Here is a 7,713-nt window from a genome sequence, read left to right on the forward strand (position 1 = left end):
AGGTTTATATAGCGACGAAAACAGTTTACGCAGCAATTTACAATATAAAGAGAGACAGTACAGTTACAACACAATATAAAACAAGAGGGCTCATAAGCTCATATGCTTACAATTTAAAGCACTTTAAGCACCCCCCGCCCCCTTACATGCCACATTTGGCACGTCATTTTTTTGGGGGGGAGTGGGGGCTTCATTAGGAGTGGGACTTCCTGTCCCACTTCCTATTTCCACCTACGGGCTGCCTAGGCGACTCCTCCTCTGCCCCTAGGCTGCCCCTCTATCTAGGCGATCTCCTGGGACACGTGACAGGTCCCAGGAAATCCGAAAGCTGTCACAGCCGGGTGCCCAGAGTGTGAATGGAGGAGCGGGGAGAGAAGCGGAGCTCCGGGCGGCCGCATCGCTGGACCGTAGAACAGGTAAGTATCTGTTTATTAAAAGTCAGCAGCTATACTTTTTGTAGCTGCTGACTCTTAATAAACTTTAAAAGGCTGGAACTCCACTTTAGTAGGGTGGAGCAAGTGGTATAAAAGGTTGTAACTGTGTGGGGATGAGATGATTAGTTGGAGGCGTGATAGGCTTCCCTAAAAAGATGAGTTTTCAGGGATCGCCTAAAGGCAGCCAGAGTAGGAGATGGCCAGACAAATTGAGGTAGAGAATTCCAGAGAATGGGAGAGGCTCTAGAGAAGTGCTGTTGACGAGCATCGGAGGAGGAGACAAGGGAGCTGGAGTGCAGGATATCTTGAGAGGAGCGGAGAGGACGGTTTGGGTGATATTTTTGAGACAAGTTTGGTGAAGTAGCTCAGGGCACAGTTGTGAATGGCTTTGTATGTTATTGTTAGTATTCTCAATTTAATTTGCTGGGCGATCGGAAGCCAGTGTAGGAATTGGCGGAGAGGGGCGGCAGAGAGGTTGGTAAGGTAGAGGAGTCTGGCAGCAGCATTCATGATAGACTGAAGAGGGGATATCCTATAGAGAGGCAGGCCTATGAGGAGGGAGTTGCAATAGTCAAGGAGAGAGATAACAAGGGAGTGGATGAGTAGCTTGCTGGTTTCATTAGTTAAAAAGGGGAAAAGTTTAGAGATGTTACGGAGGTAAAGTCTATAAGATTTTGTTGATGATTGGATTTGGTGCTGAAAAGTCAGGTCAGAGTCTAGGATTACACCTAGTACCCTTGAATGAGGGGAGGGATTGATGGTTGCATTATTGACCTTGATGGAAAAGTCATGGAGGGGGGCATGTGCAGGGGGCAAAATTATCAGCTCTGTTTTAGAAAGGTTTCGTTTAAGGAAGTGGTGTGACATTAATACTGATATGTAAGTTAGTAAGTTAGTAGGTAGGGTGAGAGGAGACCGAAGGAGTGAGGTGAGGAGTAGACAGATAGATTTGGGTGTCATCGGCAAAGAGACGGTATTGGAAGACATGGTGGGTTATCAAGTGACCAAGGGAGAGGTGTAGATAATGAAGAGAAGGAGTCCAAGAAAAGAGCCTTGGGGGACCCCTACAGAAAGAGGAAATGTAGAGGAGGAGGAAGATAGATTTGGGTGTCATCAGCACAGAAATGGTATTGGAAGCCGTGGGAGGTTATCAAGTGACCAAGGGGGGAGGTGAAGATAATGAAGAGAAGGGGTCCAAGAAAAGAGCCTTGGGGGACCCCTACAGAAAGAGGAAATGTAGAGGAGGAGGAAGATAGATTTGGGTGTCATCGGCACAGAGATGGTATTGGAAGCCGTGGGAAGTTATCAAGTGACCAAGGGGGGAGGTGAAGATAATGAAGAGAAGGGGTCCAAGAAAAGAGCCTTGGGGGACCCCTACAGAAAGAGGAAATGTAGAGGAGGAGGAAGATAGATTTGGGTGTCATCAGCACAGAAATGGTATTGGAAGCCGTGGGAGGTTATCAAGTGACCAAGGGGGGAGGTGAAGATAATGAAGAGAAGGGGTTCAAGAAAAGAGCCTTGGGGGACCCCTACAAAAATAGGAAATGTAGAGGAGGAGGAAGATAGATTTGGGTGTCATCGGCATAGAAATGGTATTGGAAGCCATGGGAGGTTATCAAGTGACCAAGGGGGGAGGTGAAGATAATGAAGAGAGGGGGTCCAAGAAAAGAGCCTTGGGGGACCCCTACAGAAAGAGGAAATGTAGAGGAGGAGGAAGATAGATTTGGGTGTCATCGGCACAGAGATGGTATTGGAAGCCGTGGGAAGTTATCAAGTGACCAAGGGGGAGGTGAAGATAATGAAGAGAAGGGGTCCAAGAAAAGAGCCTTGGGGGACCCCTACAGAAAGAGGAAATGTAGAGAAGGAGGAAGATAGATTTGGGTGTCATCGGCACAGAGATGGTATTGGAAGCCGTGGGAGGTTATCAAGTGACCAAGGGGGGAGGTGAAGATAATGAAGAGTAGGGGTCCAAGAACAGAGCCTTGGGGACCCCTACAGAAAAAGGAAATTGAGTTGTAGGTAGTACTGAAGGAGCGCTGTGATGGGTAGGAGGAGAACCAGGATAGAACAGAATCTTCGGGTTTATTGAGAAGGAGCGGGAGGTCAATATTACAGAAAATGTACAGCACAGCAAAGGCAGCCTAACAGCTGACAAAAAAATAAACCCCAAAAAAGTTCCACTTTTGTTCCATAATCTGGTGCGTTTGCTGCCAGCAGGCGTACAAAGATAGGAGTTCCAAAACAGTACTAGATGCCCAGAAACAATAACATATAAACATATAGGGCTAGATTCAGAAAGAATTTACGTCGGCGTATCTATTAATACGCCGCGTAAATTCAAAGCTGCGCAACGTACGTCTGCCCGGCGCATTTTTTTACGTCATTTACGTTACGCTTTTTCCGGCGTAAAGTTACCCCTGCTATATGAGGCATATGCTATGTTAAGTATGGACGTGGGTTCCCACGTCGAATTTTGAAAATTTTACGTTGTTTGCGTAAGTCGTTCGCGAATAGGGCTGTACGTAAGTTACGTTCGCGTCTAAAGCATTGACGTCTAAAGCATTTCGAGCATGCGCACTGGGATTCTTTCACGAACGGCGCAGTTAGTAAAAAACGTCAAATACGTGGGGTCACAATTAATTTAAATAAAACACGCCCACATCATCCACATTTGAATTAGGCGGGCTTACGCCGGACCACATACGCTACGCCGCTGTAACTTAGGGCGCAAGTTCTTTATGAATACGGAACTTGCGCCCTAAGTTACGGCGGCGTAACGTATCTGAGATACGTTACGCCCGCAGAAAATTACGCCGGGCTATCTAAATCTAGCCCATAATTATGTTTACCATGCTCCTAAAATGGCAGAGGATAAAAAAAAAAAGGAAAACTTGGAAGGCGCCACCTCAAATGAGGGATCCGAGTCAAAATGAATATTCTCCAGAGAGAGGAAAAGGTAGGAGAGGCCTATGTTCTACTAGGGAATCTTATTAGAGATCAGAAAGTCTCAGGGGTCAGTCACAGTGTCAGGTTTTTCAAGCTACTGGACCTAAATTTCATCAAATTTTGTTAGACATCCTCGGCCATTATAGGCAGCCTTATACAAAGGGAGTGCTGAATTAAGAGATTTCCATTTGTTCAAAGAAGGGGGAACAACCAATGTCCAGTTCAGGACAATGGCTTTTCTAGCTTAAGCCTAATACAGTACTGTACTGAGAAGTACCCTAATGACCTTTCTGGAAGCTAGTGGCTCAACCAAACCCAGAAGGCAGGACCAGAAAATCTGAGTAAAGTCTACATGTGGATTGGTGCAGCGCCAAAAGCCCAAGGAGCTACCGTGTTTCCCCAGAAATAAGCCCGGGTCCTATATTCATTTTGGCAACAAAAGACACAGTAGGGCTTATTTTCGGGGTAGGTCTTATGTTGTGCTGTCTTCTCTCCCACCCTGCCTGTCAGAAATCCCCAGTGGAACCGAATAAACATGGTCGCAAAATCCTAGAATGCACTCTATTACAGTATTACATAATCTAAACTGTGTACGTTTCTTTAATGTAATCGTGCCAAATACCTTCTTATATCACCGCTCTGTGCTTCCTTGACCCACCGGAGCTTATTTCCCCGCTCCGAGCACTGCAGAGATCCCAGCTGGGAGAAGAGGAGGAGAGCAGCAGAAGGTCAGCTGAGCACCGAGCGGCGTTGTACCGAAGGTATTTGACACTATTAGGTTACAGAAACATGAACAATTTACAATATTTGGCTTTTTGTAAATCTCAAAAGCCAGTATATAAAGGAATAATAGTAGTAAAAAAAGCACTTTTGGGCTTAACTAATAATTGTTTTTATATGATTTTCCTTTCAAGGGTGTGTGGCAGGGGATGTGACTGGGGTGCTGACTTTTATTATATGAACACTTACCTGCCCAGGGTTCCCGCAATGTTGGCACCCCAGCCGATTTTTGGATCAACTCCTGGGTGCTGCCGCTGCCATTCCTGGTAAGGGAAACCAGCAGAGAAGCCTTTCGGCTTGATAGCTGGTTCCCTACTGCACATGTGCGAATCACGCTGTGCTTTCTAACTGGTCCAGCGGCGGAGGAAGGAGAAGCCGAACTTCCAAGGGACGGCGCCACGGCACACAGTCTCTCAAAAATGGGGAAGGATATCTGTCAAAAACAGATACCCGTTCCCCCCTCCCCATTGAAAGGTGCCAAATGTGGCAGCAGAGAGGGGGGAGGAAGCAGATAAGGGGAGGTACCTCTTTTGGGTGGAACTCCGCTTTAAGGAATGTAAAAATACGATAGCCAATCTGGAGTAGTCTCTAGCTTTGTGGCTCAGTAGTCTCTCAACAGTAATGCATAGAAGCCAAAATATGGAAAAAAAGACGGAATCATTGGGGTTGACTTACACGTGATCCGGCACACAGCTGCCACCCTGTAGTAGTAAAACTGCTGTATGATGGTTTTTACCAAGCATTTTTTGTTTTTTGAGGTAAACACCTCTTAAAGTAGTAGCGAATTGGCATTTTCATTTATTGCCAGAGATATTTGGTAAAACTGTGTCAGATGGCCTAAATACCGTATGAGATCTGCTTAAGGCAGGGGTCTCAAACTCAAATTACCTGAGGGCCACAAGACAAGTTTTCATATGCCATGGGGGGCCGCATGCAAACTTTCAAACTTCAAAAACAACAGTACTGGTGTCAGCGAACACATTATTAACCCCCAGCACTGGTGTCAGCGAGCGCATTATTACCACCAGCACTGGTGTAAGTCAGGGTTTGACAAATTTGCTTGGAATCTAGGAGCCAGCTAAAAAAGTTAGGAGCCAGAAAACGCACCCTGTCCCGACGAGCTTGCGCGCAGAAGCGAACACATACGCGAGCAGCGCCCGCATATGTAAACGGTGTTCAAACCACACATGTGAGGTATCGCCGCGATTGGTAGAGCGAGAGCAATAATTCTAGCACTAGACCTCCTCTGTAACTTAAAACATGCAACCTGTAGATTTTTTTAAACGTCGCCTATGAAGATTTTAAAGGGTAAAAAAGTTTGTCGGCATTCCACAAGCGGACGCAATTTTGAAGCGTGACATGTTGGGTATGAATTTACTTGGCGTAACATTATCTTTCATAATATTAAAAAAAAATGGGGATAACTTTACTGTTGTCTTATTTTTTAATTAAAAAAAGTGTAATTTTTTCCCAAAAAAGTGCGCTTGTAAGACCGCTGCGCAAATACGGCGTAACAGAAAGTATTGCAACGATCGCCATTTTATTCTAAATGTGTTAGGATGAAAAATATATATAATGTTTGGGGGTTCTAATTAGAGGGAAGAAGATGGCAGTGAAAATAGTGTAAAATGACATTAGAATTGCTGTTTAACTTGTAATGCTTAACATGTAATACCAACGGCCACCACCAGATGGCGCCAGCTTACATCTGGTGGTAATAACTTGTAATACCAACGGCTCACCACCAGATGGCGCCAGCTCACACAAAAAAAAAATGTTTTTTTTTTCCCTCTTTGCTTCCCCCACTTCCGCCCTGCCTGCGGGCCATTTATAACTGGTCCGCGGGCCGCAAATGGCCCGTGGGCCGGTACTTTGAGACCACTGGCTTAAGGCCTCTTTCACACTTGTATGACCTGAAAGTCATGCAACTTTAACACAACTTGAAGGAATGCCTGTGTAATCTTGAGATCTATGGACCTCAAGTCGCATCAAAGATGGACCAAAGTAGTGCAGGGACTACTTTGAAGTCTCACAGATATGAACGGTACTCATTGGAAATCATGGGGTATGACTTGTCATGTGACTTTGCAGTCCCAAGTCACATGACAAGTTGCACAAGCGTGAAAGGCGTCTTCGTAAATCAGCCGTGTGGGCCACACTGACCACTGGGCAGGGCAGACATCTTAGATACATCCTACAAGCTAAACAAGGAGGATACCTCCTACAGGTAGAGAATGGATGAAGACACAGAAACGTCAATGGATAAGTACAGATCACACACAGAGCGTATTCAGATGTTATAAATGTTTATTGTACATTTTGGAGCACCGACAAGCATCAGCAATCGTCTCTCATGCGATCTTCTCTGTTAATAAAATACATCTATATTTCCTGTGAGGGTTTCAGCACCAACAAGTTTAGAAAGCACCATTGTGTTCTGGTCCTACACTTAGAAAGTTCAACTTTATTCGATTGATTGTCACCAAACTTTTATAAAATAACTTTTCATTTCTATTATTATCATCATTATTTTACAGCAAAAAGGTAGCATATATCCCACTGAAAGGGTCAGTCTGCGTGATATAAATTCCTCGGTTATGGATGCATCTAGGAGGTTTGGATCACCTACTCTTATAGCTCTTGGACATTCCAATGAGATCTCCACAGCAGAACTATTAGCTCCACCCACACCAGCAGACTCCTCCCACTACATTCACGGCGTGCGAAACACCAAAGTAATGGAAGCAGCAAGAAGATCTAGAAATGTAGGTGCGGAGATCTAGTCCCTGAGCGATATAAGAAGCCTGGGAGTGATTCTACCATCAGCACCCACCCAGATCTGAAATACAAATTTTTAGTGGACTTTTAAGAGCTGCTAAAAATATCAGTATGTAATAGTTTCAAGGAATTCGTAGAAATTATGATATTTATCTATCTATCTATCTACATAAATATAAGTAGCTCTTTAATAAACAATCTATAAAATAAGTTAAATTACATTTTCACTATGCCAATGTCATCGTTTCCATTAAAGTATATCTAAAGCCATTTTTTGTTTGTTTAAGATAAAGTAGGGAAAGGATAAATCCCCTTATGACTTTTTTGTTGCCAGTGTGCCATTGGGGGGGGGGGGGGGGGGTTATCCTTCACTTCCTGTCTTAGCGGCACTACAGGACGTAAGAAGAAATCCCCTAGCAGGTGAAAAGATGTGAAATCAGACGTTTCACTCTTTATTTCTGTTCTGGTGACAACTGTAGAATGTTCCCCTCACAATATGATGATGTATCACCAGGACAAATAGTGAGGGTTGAATCTCTCCAATTGGGACACAAAGGACAAGAAAAACCTGACAGAAGTTCTAACCCTTCCACGCTCCAACCCAAAGCTAAAAACAAAATTAGTGGTAAACCCTCTCTCTTAAAATATTACTTTAGAACTTATATTTAATGAAATCTGTCTTCTGTTTGCAGCCTCTGACTTCTTTCCAATCTCCCTTAAAAATGTCACTTTTGTTTTCAGGGTGGCTATGTTGCCTTGCAGGGTTTCCTGGAGC

The sequence above is a fragment of the Rana temporaria genome, chromosome 7 (genome assembly GCF_905171775.1).
Source record: "Rana temporaria chromosome 7, aRanTem1.1, whole genome shotgun sequence".
In the NCBI taxonomy this organism is placed as follows: Eukaryota; Metazoa; Chordata; class Amphibia; order Anura; family Ranidae; genus Rana; species Rana temporaria.